Source organism: Papio anubis, chromosome 12 (assembly GCF_008728515.1).
Source record: "Papio anubis isolate 15944 chromosome 12, Panubis1.0, whole genome shotgun sequence".
Lineage (NCBI taxonomy): Eukaryota > Metazoa > Chordata > Mammalia > Primates > Cercopithecidae > Papio > Papio anubis.
Genome location: NC_044987.1, coordinates 45,166,497 through 45,185,470, shown reverse-complemented (window position 1 = coordinate 45,185,470; position 18,974 = coordinate 45,166,497). Strand labels below are relative to the sequence as shown.

The 18,974-nt window shown below is 37.1% G+C and overlaps 1 protein-coding gene and 1 long non-coding RNA gene across 7 annotated transcripts in view; one reads left to right on the top strand and one right to left on the bottom strand.

Moving 5' to 3' along the window:
- GRM5 (glutamate metabotropic receptor 5) overlaps positions 1-6,656 on the bottom strand; it is a 573,536-nt gene extending 566,880 nt beyond the window's left edge. For 2 of the 6 annotated variants that reach the window (XM_017948834.3, XM_017948839.3), the window contains exon 1: positions 5,975-6,656. The gene's annotated coding sequence lies outside the window, so the exon portion shown is untranslated. Of the gene's footprint in view, positions 1-2,570; positions 3,674-3,763; positions 3,960-5,974 lie in introns of those variants that run through there. The other 4 variants (XM_017948836.2, XM_017948840.2, XM_017948835.3 and 1 more) reach the window with 3 other exon arrangements.
- Positions 6,179-17,732, top strand: LOC108582130. The gene is made up of 3 exons (XR_004177421.1): positions 6,179-6,262; positions 10,633-10,699; positions 17,145-17,732. It is a non-coding gene; the product is annotated as an uncharacterized LOC108582130 (long non-coding RNA).
- The last annotated feature ends 1,242 nt before the right edge of the window (positions 17,733-18,974 follow it).

Below are 18,974 nucleotides of genomic sequence, written 5' to 3'. Positions count from 1 at the left end.
ACATCCAAAGGCCTGGGTAGGATTGATAGTTTATGCTCTGTTCACTATGGATCAGACACTTTATTTTTTAAATTTAATTTATTTTTCTCTTTATTTCTTCTAAAAATGTAGGGTACATGTGCAGAACATGCAGGTTTGTTACATATGTCTATGTCTGCCATGGTGGTTTTCTGCACCTATTTTTTTTTAATTTGTGCAATTAATTCATCATATTCACTCGATGCCATGTACTGCTATAACCCATCCCCCAGTTTGAAAATAATGAAACTGAGGTACATAAATTTAAGTAACTTGCCTAAGGTCACATAAGTAGTAAGCCACAAAGCTGAGATTCAAACTCAGGCAATTTGAAGCCAGGACCTGTACTTCCAATCATACCACAACTCACTGGCAACCACAATAAAATAATCCCATGATGTTTAGTGTTTAGCCACACCACAGAGTAATGCAGCTCAATACAATGGAAACAGGGTAAGTTTTAGTGCCAAACAAATCAAATCTCTCTCTTTTGCATATATATGTATATATGTTCCCATTATTTCTCTCTTTTTACATATATGGTAAAAGATACATATATACATATACACACACACATATATATGAGTGAAATATTTTTTCTTATTTTCAAAATGGGGGATGGGTTATAGCAGTACATGTTACTGAATGAGTATAATTAATTGCACAAATAAAATGTCTGACCCACAGAGAACACTGCATAAACTACGCACTGTTTTTTGACAATAGAATAAAAAGCTTAGTTTTTATAACAGAAAAGGAAAAACAAATAATGCCTTATATTGTTGATATGATAATTAAATAAAATAACATACCTAGTGCTTAGCATGATGCCTGATGTGCTTAATAAATAGTAGTTATTAGAGCAGGGATGAGTCTGCACCAAGACTTTTGCCTGGTGGCCCTTTTGACAAAAGTTATATATAGTTAAAATATGATTTGGACTGGTAAAATATAGATTTTCATCTCCTTTCTATGGATTTAAAGGAAATGAAAGCAAGCCTATGCCTTAATGCTTTTTAGAAACACATTTTAAACAACTAAGATAAAGGAATACCAAGATATTATCTGATTTACAAATAATTGAAAATTCAAACATCAAAATTGAAGTTTCTTTTCTTGGGTTATATAAATACATCATGCACTAAAAATATTTCTTTTCATGTTCCTGTCTTCTTATGTTCTCCTAAGCTTCATTCACTGACTAAAATGACAACTAAATGATGCATCAGGACTAGAATTAATATTTCTCTGAATATGAATATAACACATATTTCTAAACTGCAGAATCTTCCTGCTTTGTAATAACACATCTTCAATATATCCAACCTTGATACAAACCAAATCAGCTTTATCATATAACATATATATATCAACATATATAAAGGTAGTATCTAATATTTTATAAAGTTGGTTCATACATGATCTATCTATAGACATATACATAAAAATACCTCACATGTACATATATAATATAATAAGTATGTGTAAGTTAAAATATTTGGATATAGCTCTGTCTTCATCCCATGAGGATAGAAAACCTGGGATAAAATTGGTATACAAAAAAATATTTTTAATGATTAACCTCATCTTACATTTTCTACTTGTAGTATCACCTACCTTTCATTGACACTTAATTTAGTTTCTCTAACAAAAATTATCATTCTGTAAAAGACAATATAGTAAGACTCCTATAAAATATTGAATGGGTTTTGGAAAGAAATAAGAAAAGTAGAATTATTAAAATGCTTTAGTCACAAAAGTGAGCATCTTTAATGATATAAGTCATTTTATCATGAAACACAACAACATTAATGATCAGAACCCAAACTAAAAATGGTATATAGTTAATCAAGTATTCCCAAAGTCTGGATAGTTTGTGCTGCTTGGATAAAATAGATATGAGTGAATTTTTCAATTTCCCCGTGGGTGTTTGTCATCATGTCCATAAGGTGTACTACAAAGTGATAGTAAAGGTCTGTGTCTACCTATGGAAGTAAAGTGAAAAACTTGGATTATTCAAATACCATCTTCCTCTCCCAAATAATCTCGACATATTCTTTCATAAGTGAACATTGAAGAGTTTGGGCTTTTTGTGAGTGTATAGCCCACAGCCAAAACATTCCCATGTGATAGCACAAACCTCTAGGGGGTGCAATTAAAATATCTAGATTGTATATTTTGTCATGTGGAGTGTAAATGACTAGGGAAAGCTTTTTCTCTTAAGAGAAGCTGATATTTAGGAAGTGCTATGTATAATTTTTTCCTAAGAAAGCTTGAAAGATCTGTCCAGAGTGCTGACGAGGTTTCACGGGGAGAAGGCTGGAAATTGATGGGGTACACACTACTAACCCAATGAGATCAGGATGCAGTGTTTTCAAGTCCCAAACCAATGGCCTTTTTAAATTGAAATAAACATGCATAAAGGACAGAAATAGCCACAATGGATTCTTACATGTGTAATTACATTGACGGAACTGAGAAATTAAAGGAGAAAACTCCCTGCACTCCATAAAGAAAACAGCAAAAAGCACATCTAACAATAGGTAGCATACCTGAACGCTCCATAGCTGACAGTAGAATGTCATGCAACTACGGCTTCCACAGAAAACCCCTGCTTATGTCCCACTGGAGGAAGGGCTGCACGTAGTCCTGGTCAATGCACCTTTGGCTGCTTCAAATGGCCAGTGCTCAGCATTAGAGACACAAATTAGCTCTAGCTTTGTCCTGAGAAACTCTGAACAATGAAATACCATGTAGCGAATGGAGAAGAAGGTGAAAAGGAGAAGCTGCCTTTTCACTGGTCTGTATCAATTGCTTATTGAAAAGTAAAGTGTTGGAGAACCTATCTGCCTGGTTACTCGATGTTACAGTCCAACTAAGGCAGCATCAAGATTGTGTCTAAATAAGCACAAGCGCTTGTTATCCTTTCCTAAATCTCCCTTCCACACAGCAACTCCTCTGAAGGGAAATGAGGGCAGCTGTAAATTCAAGTACCAGGTGCAAGAGCCTTCCAGGTGGACCTGTCACTTCCCTGGAGAGGTCCTAATGCATGTTAGGCTCGGGTCACCGGCTAGCTTCCACACTCAAGGGCCTGCCCTGGGTTTTCTTCCCTAAGTCGCTGTAGCCTGGGCTTCCTCGTTGGCATGCTGATCATGCTCCCGCCGTGGGATAACTAGCAGGCTTTGTGTTCGAGGGGGAAGACAAATCCATGGAAGAGGAAAGAGCGGGAGGGCTCAGGCTGGTGTTCAAAGAGAGGCAATATAGCCTGAGTGAAAGAGATGTGCTTTCAGCACCACCCGCTGTCCCCCCTCTTCCTGCAGCAGGCGCCAGGATGCGACCGCTAACCGATCTATTGAAAAGCAGTTCTCTGTCCTCTTTCCCTCTCCACCTTTGCTTCTCACAATTCCGAGCCCTCGGGTGGTTTGCGGGAGCACACTCTGCATTCGAAACCACGCGCACCTGGCCTTAGAGAGCGGGAACTCGGATGCGAAGGCATGCAGAATCCCCTTTTCAACCTTTGCAGCTCTTCCCTCCTTCACCCCATTGCTCGCGCCTTTTTCCCCAACAGGTTTAATTAAGGCTGTTCGCAAATGGAGTAGACTTGAATCTTGTCGGCTTTGGCCACCCCCGCTCCACCCGCGTCCCCCTCCCCCAATAAAACTATGAGCTACTCAGCAAGCTTATAGATCCTAAATCCTTCTCTGGCCAGGGAACATTTGGGCACACAGACACTTAGCAAGCTTACCCCCCTGTTGGCTGCGCAGCGAGCAGTGAGACTCGGTCTAGCTAGCCCCCCGAAAAGTTGGGCCACAGGGATCAGCGGGGCAGAGCCGGCCTCTCCAGTCCCCGGCTTCCCCCCCAAGATGATCTCAAGCTCATCCCCTCCGCTCAGCGTGCGCAGAACAGCCGAGCTGAGGGCGGCGTGTGCAGCAATCTCCCCGCTACTGAGAAAGGGGGGAAGGGGGGAAGGGGAGAGAGCGGAGGAGGGAGGGGTGGTAGTTTGTATTTATAGAGAAGAGTTCTTTGCGCAACTTTTTGGTGCCACCAAGTGGCACAGTGAGTTCCTTTAGGAACACAGACTCCTGGGTGAATCTGGATGGGTAGACCAGCTCTGCAAACAGATGCTCACATGGCAAGGGAGTTGGAGGCACTCCCAGGACTTAGTTTTCACATGTTTACCGTCATATCTCAGCACCTGGGATACAGATCCCTAAATTCTAAGAATAAGCCTGTATTGAGTGAGAAAGGGCACCTGTGCCTTCCTCAGACAGGTGGAAGGAGTGTCAAGGACATGGTAAGTCCCAGTTGACTCCTAGGAGTATAGACATCCTTGTCTCAGGAGGAATATCCATTATCTTCTTCTTCCTAACCCCTCTGCCCAGATTACATTGCATTTATGTTTTACTCTAAAACCTTCTTTTTGCTGCCCTGACTACCTAACCTTTAAACTGGATTGCCACTTATTTTCCTTGCCACCAAACCTTCCTCAATGCTAACCTTAAAAATAGCGTATGACTTTAGACTGGATCTGAACATTTCTAAACAGCTCTCAGAACTCCAAGTTCACTGAGCTGCAGGCTGGACGTCGGATTTTCCTCAGTCATTTCCAGAGACCTCTCAGCATGCATTATCCTGACAGCACAGTCAGGATCTTGCCAACTGCCTTTAGTACTTTGAGGAAGAATCCCCTGAAGCTTCCTTTATCCATATTTTATGAGTGTTCTTACTTCTTAGTATGCAGATCTTCAAACACATACATCAACACTATTGCATGGGACCTTCATGTCCCCAAATGCAGAATATCCTCTACATTGTTCAGTAGAGAAACTGAGTACATGAAGGTTAAGGGGCTTGTTCAAGGTCATGTTTTTCTAGAGATTAGTCCAGGAACTACCTAGGGTAGAACTGAATGAACGCAGTGATGCCAAACCCGATCACCCTGTTCTTGTTCTTTCTACTACCCCACTCAGCCTATTCAGTCATATTCAGCTCCCTTCTCTTCCCTCTATTCATTTATTTAGTTCTTTCGTTACCTCTCTCTCTCTCTGTCTCTGTCTGTCTCTCTCTCTCTCTCTCTCTCTCTCTCTCTCTCTGTGTGTGTGTGTGTGTGTGTGTGTGTGTGTGTGTGATTATCCTCTGCCAAAGTTCCACACAGGCACGAAGAGTAAACATGTCTTCCCGGCTCCACTGGGAGTATATGAACTTGAGTTTATAGGTCCAGAGTTGCAGGTGCACCATCTTTACATGACCCACAGTTCTAGAAAACCTCTCCCTCCTAGTACTGTAGTCCTTTTAGAAATGGAACACTGACATTTACACCCAATAGGGTCCCTTCTTCTCTGCCTCTTTTTGGGGTGAAGCACCAACAACTGCTCTTATTAGCTCCCCCAAACACCTAATGGGCTCAAAGATAGAGGAGCCCTTCTCCCTTCCTAAATCCATGCCTTTTGTGCACATGTATCGGTATGACAGACACACACACACACACACACACACACACAGAGAGAGAGAGAGAGAGAGAGAGAGAGAGAGAGAGATCCAAACGTATCCTTTGGCTCGGATCTTTATTTTTTCCTCCTCTGATTTTTTTTTAGTTCGTTTTCTATGGAAACAAGCCCACTTAAATCCCTCACTTATGCAAATAAAAGCAAAATGATCTTCATAAACCTCCCATTGGAGCTATGCCGCGGTAGCCCAGGCTCCTGACTTAAATTTATGTCTGATTCACACAGCACACGTCCTTGCAGGGTGACTTTTCTAAACTTGCAGGACCTCCTAGCGTTCCTGGCTCCACCAGTCCTCCACCTGCCCACCACCTGCCCTCCTGGGTCTTTTAAGCCCCAGCTCCCGCCCCTCGCCTGATCGTTCTCCATCCCTGCACTGGGGGAGGGGCTCCAGCGGTATCCTATATCCGTGGTAACTACAGCTAAGAGAAAGAAAAAGGCGCTGTGCTTACCAGGTGCGCGCCCTGAGCCTTGCGCCCCCAGGCAGCCGCTCCTCGAGGGCTTCCTGCGCTCTCGTAGCGGCCTTGGCTGCAGCTGGAGCGCTAGTGTCGGCGATGGAGGCAGCGGTGACAGCAGGCAGAACGGCTGCGGGGCCCGCGGCGGTGGCGCTCGCTCTCTCGCGCCAGCGCCGGGAGCACGTGCCGCGCTCGGGCAGACGCAGCTGGAAGCGCAGCGCAGGACTGGCTTACACTCCCGCAGCGCGCGGCGGGGGTTGGCAGAACCGCCAAGGCATAGACTCAGTGGGTGAATAAGGGTCTTAAAGCCTCGTCTTTTTGGGGTTCAGGCGAGGGTAGCCTTGGGCTCCCTCTCCTGCTCCTCACATTCCTTCTGAGAGCCCTGGGAGGAGGAAAGCTGTGCGGGGGAGGCGTGGGTGGTGTGTCACTCAGAGAGAAGCTGGGGGAGCAGGTAGATAATAAGGTTCTCTTTGACTATGGCACTTAAATCCCTGACAATGATTGGGAGAAGGGGCGTCACTGCTGGAGGGTAGAGAGAGCTAGGAAGTCAGGGAACCCCGTGATGATTCAGAGGTGTGAGTGGTTAGAAAGAACGGCCTCTAATGATGTTACTTATTAATAATACCATTTTGCATTTGTCTGCACTTTTTACAAACGATTCTTCCTACATCCGTTAAAATTTATTCTTCGTTGGCAGTTGAATGTCTTAATGTCTTTACTTTCTCAAACGACTTTGCTTGCCTTCCTTCACCACCCCCATAACTGCCCAGGATTGTCAGATATGCTGAGATTATCTTTAAATACAAAAACAGACTTCATTTCTGCCTCTGAAAAGGAATTGGTATAAATTACTTGCATGGCTTAAAGAAAAGAAAGACATTGCAGTATTATTATTATTATTATTATTATTATTATTATTATTATTTCCATTGTATTTTCCTAACTGAATTGGGAACCAGGTGCTTGCAGCAGCTGGGTCAAAGATTAAAAGATGAGTGCACTAAAGTCAAGGGGATTGTTGCTGATGCATTCATTACTAATACTCATTAGATTTTCCACCAGACCCTTGTCAATAAGGTAAGTTATTGTTTGATAGCTTCAGGATTTAACAACAAGAAAAAGAAAGAGATCTATCTACCACCACACCTTGTTGAGTTTTACAACAGCATCTTTCTTCTTGCATTTTCATATCTACTGATGAGATCATTTTTACTTTTTGTATTTCTTTGATTGCAATTCACAAAACAAGTTTTAGTCTTTGGAGAGAGGCCAGAAAAGCTGTGAGTGAGCTTCCTTAATTAAACAAACAAACAAAAAATAAGTGGCCGGGCGCAGTGGCTGACCGCTGTAATCCCAGCACTTTGGGAGGCCGAGGCGGGCGGATCATGACGTCAGGAGATCAAGACTATCCTGGCTAACACGGTGAAACCCCGTCTCTACTAAAAATACAAAAAATTAGCTGGGCGTGGTGGCGGGTGCCTGTAGTCCCAGCTACTCGGGAGGCTGAGGCAGGAGAATCACGTGAACCCAGGAGGTGGAGCTTGCAATGAGTCGAGATCACTCCCACTGCACACTCCAGCCTAGGTACCAGAGCGAGACTCCGTCTCAAAAAAAAAAAAAAAAAAAAAAACCAAGAAAGGTGGCATAGATGAGAAAATAGAAAGATGGCATAGGTGAGGAAATACAAATTTTTTTTATTTTTTTATTTTTTTGTGAGTTCACAAGAAAATGGAGGGTAACATGACTAGATGATTCTGGTGATGTGATTAAGTCCGATGAATAAAGTGATTTGTTTATCCAATTCTAATTCTGAGGCATTAACAATAAAGATAAGGTCAAATTTGGGTCATTGTATGAGACATTTAGCTTTCAGTGAGCATGGGGCACTCCAAGCTCCCAGTTTTTCTCCATCAGTTGGAGCTGGATCAAAATACATTAGTGAATGGGAAAGAAGGAGTTACCATGTTGGCCACTCAGTCACTTAAACTCTTCAATTTCCTACACATATTTCCTTCTCACCTGTCTCCCAGTTCTATGACAAGAGTGGGATGACATGACATGTCAAAGCATGTCAAAAAAATGACAAAGCACTCCATGAATGTAATACCTGCTTACCAATACATATCGACTTCCTATGCTCTAAAAGCTAAAATGTGAAGGACATTCTCCATGTTGAGCAATAGTAAAATTTTCAGATGAGAAGGAAAACATTATTATATAATCTTAAAATTGCTCAGTGACATTTTAAAATACAGCTTTATCTCCTAATTGTAAAGTGCTGAATTAGGCAAAACTAAAATTAAAAGGAATATAGAAACAATGTTTTACATCCCAATAGTAAGTTCTGATTATAAATTGCTCAAAGGTATAACTTTTGCCTTAGGATGAGCTATTAATGAACAAAATATTTTAATTCTTATGTAGAACAGTAGAAAAAAAGGACTGGAAAACTCATTCATTCTCAGAATTCATAAAGCTTAAAACTTGAAGTCTCCATTCATTTCTGTCCTTTCTTATATGTGAGAATTTGTCATGAAATACTGTTAGCTCTGCCTTTAAAATATATCCTAGAATCTTACCACTTCTAACCACCTTCAGAGAGACCATGTTGAATCCATCAACTATCAACTTTTACCTGCCTTACAGGGATAAATTCCAAACTAGTACAGGCTATATTCAGCACAGCATCCAGAGTGATCTTTTAAAGAATTTATCTTAAATCAAATCCCTCCAGTAACTTCTGGTTTCACTGAGTAAAAACTTAAGTCCTCTCAATAAATATTTAGAATAATTAAATGAATATTTATGATAATAGAGGTATAGCTGTTATACGCTGCCCTTCATTGTACAAGTTGGCAACACTGATGGTAAATCATGTGAATGTTTGCAGGAGGTCTGAAAGACTACTGAGTGACAGCATCTTTTCCTAATATGGGCACACTTACCCACCTCTTACATTGTTTTTGCTCTTGTGATTCTCAGACTTAGCTAGCTCATGTTCTAGACTTCAAGGGGGTTATAAAAATTCTAAATGTTTTGCAAGTATGTGGTTATCTGAGCTCATTAAATAAAAGATTACAAGTGGCTTAAAAATTTCTGAATGTTTTTATTAATTTAATGAACTCATTAAACATCTATTATTGCTATTATTTTTTGCCAGTTACTGTACAAAGCACTATAATAGAATGATACACAAAATATTAATATATACTTGCTTGGCCTTAGAAAACTTAAAGTTATTACATATGTGTGTGAGTGCATATATGTTTAAATTTATTCATTCATGCCATTTATTAAATACTTATTAAACTATCATGTACCAGGGATGGCTAGGTGTTGGGGATGCAATGATGTATGAAATAGAATTCATCTCCTGTCCTTGTGAGGCTTAAAGTAAGGAACACATTAATAAATTAACTAATGTGTCACAATTTTTGGGAAATACAATGAAGAACAAGGTACAGTTATATAGAATAGTAGGGCATGAGGAGGGGAACTGGTATCTTGTTTTGACTGGACATTAAAAATAATTCTAAGACAGAAATATTAAATCAAGACCTAAAAAGTATATTATGCAAAATATGTGACATGTCTCTATTTCTGTTTGAGTTAAGAGGTGTGATCAACAAGGGGTGGCTGATTAAAGAGTGGGAAGAAAATTAAGGGGGTTTACAGGCAGAGGGAACAATATGTGGAAGCTCTGAGGCAGAACAACATTTGCCAAGCTTTGGAAACTGAAAAGACATCGGGGTAAATGAAGTAGAGCTTGACAAACCTTAGCTATATCTCAGCTTGTTCAACTCCCAAATGAGGGTAATTTTATCTAATTTTGTTTACTAAATTTAATCTGCCAACTTTCTAGATGTGAATGAGGCAATTATATATGTTATTAAGAATGGAAAATGAAAACCATGCAGAAAAAGGAAATGACAAATACTCGTATCATATTGACTAAAGTGGTTTACCAGAAAATATTTAGTTATATCATTATCTAAGAAATTTAGTCTGCTCATAGAATTTTATTATTGCTGCTGTTACTAAATGATAGTACTATTATATAGACCCTTATATACATGGTCCCTAAAAACTCGATATCTTCAGCAAGGATTTTATAGCAAAAATAGGAAGCTTTTTTATATTATGCACTCTTATATAAAGTGTCAATTTAAGATCTAGACAAACCATGGAAATTTAACTCAAGTTGTTATTTATGAATCCATGTTTATTCATCTTTCTATTCTTCACGGAGGACAGACCTAGAAATGTAACCCTGTGAATTAATTTTTGTTATGATACTTGGTAAAAAATACAGTAAGAAAAGTATTTAGCCCTTTAGTGCTTTGGAACTACAACTCCTTTAGACAGTGTTTTCCAAGACGAAGTCCTCTGTCCAAGCAGACTCTTGGCACATGTATGGCAAACACAGAGATATTCCTCTTCACTCTGTGCGCACAAAATATAGTGTGTGTGTGTGTGTGTGTGTGTGTGTGTGTGTGTGTGTATGTTTAACTGTCTCATCACAAGGGGCAAAGGACTTCCCTTATATCCCAGGTGAAGACATAGAACACTCATCCAAGGGTATAGCAGAATGTCCATGGGATTTCGGTCCTAACAGATTGCATTTGGAAACTGAATTTTGGCTCTTTCTTGAGTAGGGGACTTGGACAAGCTACTGAACCTTGGAACCTTCTTTCCTTATCTGGAAATGGAAAAATCAGAAAGGTGATGTAAAAAATATCTAATTATCTTTGTTATACATAAAGTCACTCTGGAAATCAAAAGTGCTATAAAGTCTCAGCAAATCGTGGTCCTTTTTTTCCTCACATTTCCTCACAATATGACTCTCTTGTTCCAGTACAATGTGATGTGTCGGTAAGAAATTGAATAATGGTGTTGGATTACTAGAAAGGGTCATACTTAACAAAAGAAAATCCCTCTCTAAATTCTATTTTTATGTTGACAGGAAATTTCTTGTTTTCTTTCTCTAAAATGTGAATAATAGTACCTATGTAGAGATTGCTGCTAAGATAAACAATAATAGATGTGAAGCAATTATACAGTCCTTGAAATGTGGCAGATACAGGGCATTTGGTGATGGTGATGATGATGATGATGATGATGGGAATGAGGATTAGTTTATTTTAATTTCCAATTATTTACATCCCACATTAGCATGGCCAATATACTAAACATAGCCTGGGACATAAAGTCTACTTTTTAAGATACTTGTAAATTTCAAAACTATTTTCTAGTCTAGTAGAGCTCATCTCTTTGTAAATATATTTAAATTATAAGACCAGGTCTTGTAGTAATTCTTCATCAATATTTTTGGCAAAGATAGTAAAATTTTTCACTTACAATAAAAAATAGGTTAAGTAAAATGGCAGCAGCAGCAGCATTCTAAACTGCATGTAAATGAACAAGTAAGGGTATACAGAAGTTTTTATCCTTCCAAACAGAACCTCAGACTCATTGCTTAATAGAATTCCTGGGAATGTTTCACTATATATATAAGAGACAATTATGCCATTAATGGCTTAGATATAGCTGTTGCAACTATTTATAATGCATTTAGTCTTGAGGATTCTAAGCCACCTGAAATCTAATGTTATGTTTAGCACACTATAACTCTAGTGATTTGGGAGATTTATGTTGTTTTTCAGTGTTACATTTCCTAGAAGCAATTCATTGAGCTAAAGCCAGTAATTATTTTAAATCATGTAGTAAGCAATGAAAGCCAGAATTTTGAAAATTGGTGAGGTGAGTGCTTCTTTATGTTACTATATGTTTGCTTTTTATACTTCTTTAAGATTCAGTAAGAATGTTGAGCTGGGCTAGACACACAGATCTATCAGAAACATTGATGGATAGACTAAGAGCCAAGGTGCTTGTTGAAGAGGTAAATCCTTCAGTTCTCTTTCTTAGCGTTTTTATCTGTAAAATGGGGGGGGGGAGGAAATGCTAGTTCCATGAGTTAGTTGTGAAGATTAAATTAGTTACACTTGCAAAGTGCAGAGCTTGGTACATGGTGAGCATTTAACACACTCTGTAGCACATGAGTAAAAGCATAATTTCTGAAGCCAATCTGCATGGATTTGACACTTGTCTGTGTTGCTTGTTGCTTACTAGTTGTGTATTGACTAAGTTTTCTGTACCTTAGTTTATTTATTCATAAGTAGAGAGAAAGACAACTACTTCATAAAGCCATTGTTAGTATTAACTGTTAACTCCTGCTAAGCCATTAGAACAGTGCCTTGCTAATGGCCAACATACAATGTTAGTTATTAGCTTATAATAATTTAGTAAGCAGTTTAGATCCAGTCATCATTCAACTTAAATGAGTCCTATCATCAAATTGAACCTGATAATTCAAGTCCCAGGAACTAGGAAACACTGGGCTTTATAAACCTTATGTTGGAATGAATATCTTCAGAATATTCAGAAAGTGTAGAAGTTCTCATGAATCTCTAATTCCCCTTTTTCCCTTTTATCATGACTCTTTATCATTTTGAAAGACATTTAATATTAATCTCCTTTTTTTTCCTCTAATGAATGCATGTTTACCTTTCAAGATTAACTCCAGTGAAACACTGCCCAACTCCCTTGAAAGACTGGACATCATTTCTTTCAGCTACCGTAGAACTTTGCTAAAAAGCCCTAGTGTAAGATGTATCATATTATATGGCAATTATTTATTAGGTTCCTGCCTCATCAGGTTGCCTTATATAATGCAAACTCTTTTTAGGCATTTTATTGTATGCATTCTCTGTACTGCCTATTGCGTTTAGCATGTAGTGGGTAACAAACACACTTTTAATGAATAAATTAATGTGTTCTAGCAATCAATCCAGATTTTCACAAGCTAGATTCTAAAGTAGCATAAACGAGTTCAGATACCTAGACTTTTTAGTGCAAGGATTCTGAACTTTGGCTACATGTTAGAATCACGTGGGAGATCTTTTAAAACCACTGACTTATTTGATATCAGGTGAGGCCTCAAGGGATGTTTAAAGAGTTCACAGATGGTGTTAATATACTGCCAAGATTCAGAACCACTCTTCAGTATTTTTTACACCCTTTGTGTTTATTTTAAATTAATTTGGCACAAATGACAGATATGAGTGTAGGTGTCATTTTATCAAATAAAGCACAATTTGTCAACATGAGAATAAATGAACTTCTATATGATTAATGCACTGTTTACCCCTTCTGAGAACGAGAATTTTTTTTCCAATGGATATCCCCATTTCAGATTTGTAAAAATTTTAAGGCATACTTTATGTCAGAAATAGACATGTCTCTCAAATATTCTTCATATCAACTATGGGAAGTAACTGATGAGACCCAAAGAGGTGAAGTTGTTAGCGCTTACCACATTTTTAAGATGCAGGTTCTCGTTCTGTTGCTCAGGCTGTGCAGTGGAAATCATAGCTCACTGTAACCTTGAACTCCTAGGATTAAGAAATCCTCCTGTCTCAGCCTCTCCAGTAGCTAGGATTACATATGTGAATCACCACACCTGGCAAATTTTATTTATTTTTTTTGTAGCGATGGTGTCTTGCTTTGTTACCCATGCTGTTCTTGAACGCTTGACCTCAAGTGATTCTCCTACCGCAGCCTCCCAAGATGTTGAGATTACAGATATGAGGCACCACACCCTGCCTACCATACAATGTTAAAATAACAACTCCAATATGTAAAATCATATCCTAGAACCCAAAACTTGTGCTATTTCCAGTTATCTTATGCTGCATCCTAACTCTGTAAACACTCCTCCCCATTGACTCTTAAACTGTGTAAATTTTGCATATTGACATGCTTAATTCACATATACTAGAATAAAATATTTTTGTTATAAAATCTCAAGTAGACATTACTGCATTTCTAGAAAAATGTTTAAAAGTGAAGTCATATTAGTAATTTATTATATAAAGATATATTGGGAATTACAATGTTTAAAATATTACAAGATAATTTATTCAATATTTTATGCAAAAACAAAGAAATAGAATGACAAATATTTATTGTCCAGTAAATTCAAAATTAAGTGAATATTTATTTTTTGCATTTTGTTTTCAACTGTTCATATATATGTACTTCTGTGCATCCATGTACTTCTTAAGCAAATATTAACTGAGCAGTTGTTATATGCTACACCCTGTGATATGTATAGAGGTTACAAAGAGCAATAACCTCAAAGCTCTGAAAATCTAGTTGCACATATGTTATACACAAAATCTTAGCTTTTAATTGTTTTACTTAAAATTGTTTTCTAAATTATTTCATATATTTGTAAATACAGTGGCTAATGATTATTTTCAACTACACATTTTTCTATTTTATTCATATATAACTATATAAGGATATCCTCAAGCAAATGTTAAAATTTAAAAAAATTTAAATTTAAACTCATACAGATTTATGGGTTTACTCAGAACTACCTAGAATATTTAAGCAATCTATTTTCCAATTATTGTTCTCAGTTCTATTTTTTAATAGAATGTATTACTTCCCCCACTTCTTAGTAATATTTTGGTGTAGAAAAGCCAAGAGAGTTTTCTGTCATCTCCTTTCTTTTCACATGTCACACTGTCACTCAAAACAATGAAAAACAATGGCAGGAAAAGAAGAAAGAGGAGAAAAAACATTTAAAAAGGAGATACAGATACAGAAGAAAGGGAGAGAAGGAGGGAGAGAGGGAGGGAGAGAGAGAGGGAGGGAGAGAGAGAGAGGGAGAGAGGGAGGGAGGGAGAGAGGGAGGGAGGGAGAGAAGGAGGGAGAGAAGGAGGGAGGAAGGAAAGAAGGAAAAAGAGAGAATGTGACAATAAAGTGTGGGAAGAAGACAGGGAGGAAGGTAAGAAGAAAGAAAAAGAGAAAGGAAATACCACAGAGAATTATGCAAAAATTTAAAAATCCAAGGACTATGTAATCTAAAATAAACCTCATAATTTATAAAGAAGTTATCAAATGAGGGTTAAAATTTATGTCAAATTTCCAAATTTAAGACCAAGAGTCTCAGCTCAAGACCTCTCTTCTGATCTCTTGATGTTCCATGGACTCATGTCTTCCTTCCATAGTGACTATTTTCATGAGCCTTTTAAATGATAAGAAAAATTGATTTTCTCTCATCAATTGTTTTCAGAATCTTTCCTCCATTACTGAAGTAATCCAAGGAAAATTGTAACTTAAATGCCTTCAAGTTAGGTATAAATAAACTATCAATAGCGCATTACAAGGAAGAGAAATAAGAGGTATTGAGCACCATAAATTAAATATTTAGAGATATATAGAGAGAATAATATAGCCTTGTATTTATTCCTGAGTAAATGGTTATAAATTTAGATTTCTATCTTTCATGGAAACATGGACTCTGTAAACCAATCAAGAGCTAGCGAGAAAACAGAAACATATTTGGAGCATAAGTTTTGCTACTGGGGGATAAGTTAATAACCAATAACTGCTTTTGATTTTTATATGCAACGAAGTCTAAATATGACTGTCCTGCATTAAATAATCTGAAAAATACAATTCAGAAAGTTCCCTAGAAACCTTGGTCTATTCAACCAGAAACATGTGCTGTCTAAATTTGAGCTTTCAATTTTGTCTAATCCATAATTATTAGTTCAAAATTTTAACCTAATTATTTTTCTATTTGATCATTATATATCTTGTATTACAGTAATCAATTTCCAATTAGAAAAAGTAAATAATACATTGAATTAATGTAAAGAGTAAACAGTAGTGGCTTTCTGATGTAAGCTTAATAATCTCTACCTCACTCATATATCTTGACAAATTCCCTATCTTAAAATATGAATCAGGTCAATTTTGTTCCAAAGTTCTACAAATTTCTATAATCACCCAGTTTTACACTATATAGTCATTTACTATTTATTTTAATGATTTCATTTTATTTCTATGAACATATGGCCAATTTTATCTTTATGAATGATCATTTTTTTCTATCATGTCACCATCTCTGCTTAGAACATGTCTGCCACATTTTAGCCACTTAATAAATATTTACTGAATGAATATATGAATTGACATCCTTAAAGTTGCCTTTCGTTTACTTCAATAACCCATTCATTCATGAGAAAAATATTGAAATGAAGACCTATTCAGATTTGTGGTTAAAAAAATTAAGAGCAGATTACATGTGTATGTACATAATACATATACATATATAATTATATATGTATGTAGACATAGATATAAGAATATAACCCAGACGACAGGACTTGATAAAAAGGTTGAATACTTTTTAAAAATTCTGATTGCTATAGACTAAATCATGTCCTTTATTGTTAAATGCTATTTAAAGATAAAATTATAGAATCTTCAGGCTATGATACATCTTTAGAGTTTTCATACAAAATACAGGAAGCTGTTAAATTTGAATTTCAGATTAATGAATTTTTTTTAATGTATACATTCATAATGAAAATTGCATAACTCTGTGTCCCAAAGATTTAATGGGACATTCTTACACTACAAATAAGGCTGTTTTACTGAAATTCAAATTTAACTGCGAGTCATTGATGGGGAAAACATTGATAATATGATCTGATGAGTGCCAAGATTATGTCTAGGTGCTACATAAGAGCAGATTACAAGCACTTTGGATGCATTCACAAAACACAAATTTAAGATCTCGAGGTCAAATGTTAGAAAGCCACAATACAGTATGCAGTTACATATACTGAAAGTCAAAAATATATAACTGGCATAGAAGAGTGGGATTATAGTGGAGGGCCGTGGCAAAACTCTTTCAGGTGTTTTGAAAAAGCCCTTTTTCCTCTTTAAGCTGAATTGTGAAATCAAAGAGCCTACATCCTGTGGTAACTAATTACAGTAGATATCAAAGGAACATCATCAAAAAGCAACACCCAGACTAATACAATGTAGCCATTGATGAAGTTTTTAAAATGCATGAAAACATCAGTAGATGAAGCCTCCGGCAGTTTCTGTGAAATTTTGAAACTAATTTTGATGAAAGTTACCCTAATAATATTTGAGTATCTAAGAAGAGCAACGCAGCCTTACCCATCTCAGTATTTCTAACACTTAGCACAATGCCTGATACTGAGTTAGCATGTAATAATATTTTTAGAGTAAGTGAATGAAAAACTTCTCACTCCCTTATTCTTTATCCTCTCTGCTTTAGGTTCATTTTGTCTAATGGTTGGTCTCTGGAGATTATCTCAGTTAAGAGTCAAACTTACAGGGACTATGGAAAACAACTAAGTCGTAGAGCTTCCTTCAAGGAAGAAATGCAACCAGAATCTCTGCTCACGGTAGGCAAAACAGGGTGGCAAAGTTATACTGTGTTCGAATGGGCATCACCATCTCTGAGAAGCAGCCTGGTACATACACAACAATGGTATCGAGGTGGCTGATGATCCCTAAAGTCAGAAAAATGGAAGCATTCTAGTGCGTGACCTTCCAGGGCCCTAAAGAGTTGCAAACACCTGTTTTCCCCTAGTGGAAATGATCAGGTCCACGTTATGCCGTTTTCATTATGAGAAAGATGTGCTGAGATTCATAATAACATTCAACCCTAGCAAGAAATGGCAGTGTGTATAGTATATGGTTAGTGTGACATAAAGGTGTAGGAAAAAGATGTTATGTAATGAGTGAGATGTATCCGACAACAGGACAGATTTATTGTAGGATGAATAATGGCCCTAAATGAATGAATGAAAGAAAGAAAGAAAGAAAGAAAGAAAGAAAGAAAGAAAGAAAGAAAGAAAGAAAGAAAGAAAGAAAGAGAGAGAAAGAAAGAGAAAGAAAGAGAAAGAAAAAGAAAGAGAAAGAAAGAGAAAGAAAGAGAAAGAAAGAAAGGAAGGAAGGAAGGAAGGAGAGAAAGAAAGAAAGGAGAGAAAGAGAGAAAGAAAGAAGGAAGGAAAGAAGGGAAGGAAGGAAGGAAGGAAGGAAGGAAGGAAGGAAGGAAGGAAGGAAGGAAGGAAGGAAGGGAGAAAGAGAGAAAGAAAAAGAAAGAGAAAGAAGGAAAGGAGGAGGAAAGAAGAAGGAAAGAAGGAAGGGCCACCCCCATAAAAATTCAAAAGAAAATTTAAAGTTATATTTTAAAAAGCTCCAAGAAGTGCTACAATATTTTGATTTATCCCCATGATAGATGCTTCAATATTTATTTTCAAATAGCAAGTATAAAACAGAAAATCTTTTTTAAGTAGTGCATGTTTTCCATACTCCTGCAATGCTTGTGATTAGTTTGCCTTTTAAGTAGCCCAGTGGTAGGTCTAAGATGCCAAAACTAATTCTAGCCAGTCCCTTCCTACTGCTGAACCCAGGATAAAATTGTGACACCTCCATTGGTAACATATGATTCTGTGATAGGTAATTCCACTCAATAGTCAACAGAGGCAGTCACATAGGATATACCTGTGTACTGACTGTGGATGTTTTGCCACTATGTCCTTAATGAATTTTAAAATTGTATTTACTCATTGTGAATATCTTATAAATGCACATGATATACCATATAAAATACATAATACATTAACGAGTAAAAGTAAGTATACGTCCTATTTTCTTATATCCTTTCAGATGTATCTGAAATGTATATGTGTTCCTTATTTTTACACAAATTGAGTATCGCACATTAAGCACACTGTTCTACATCTTATTTTTTTATTTTTCAATACAATTATAGTGGTTTCATTCAGTAAAACTATAGTGGTTTCATGAATGTACAGCATTCCTTTGAAGTGATGTACTGTAACATTTTACCAGTGCCTATAAACAAGCTGATTTCAGAATTTTTACATTATCAATATAACAAATATTGTTATTAAATATATCATTTTGCATACCTGTGAATATGTTCTAGAATATGTCCAAATGGTATTTGTAGTTGTTATTTTGAAATATATTTTCAAAATTCCTTCCTTAGTTGTTTTAATTTACACATCAGCAGGAATTACTTGGTTTTAAAATGCTCATAATTTTATCTCCTTCTTTTCCTAATAACTACGTA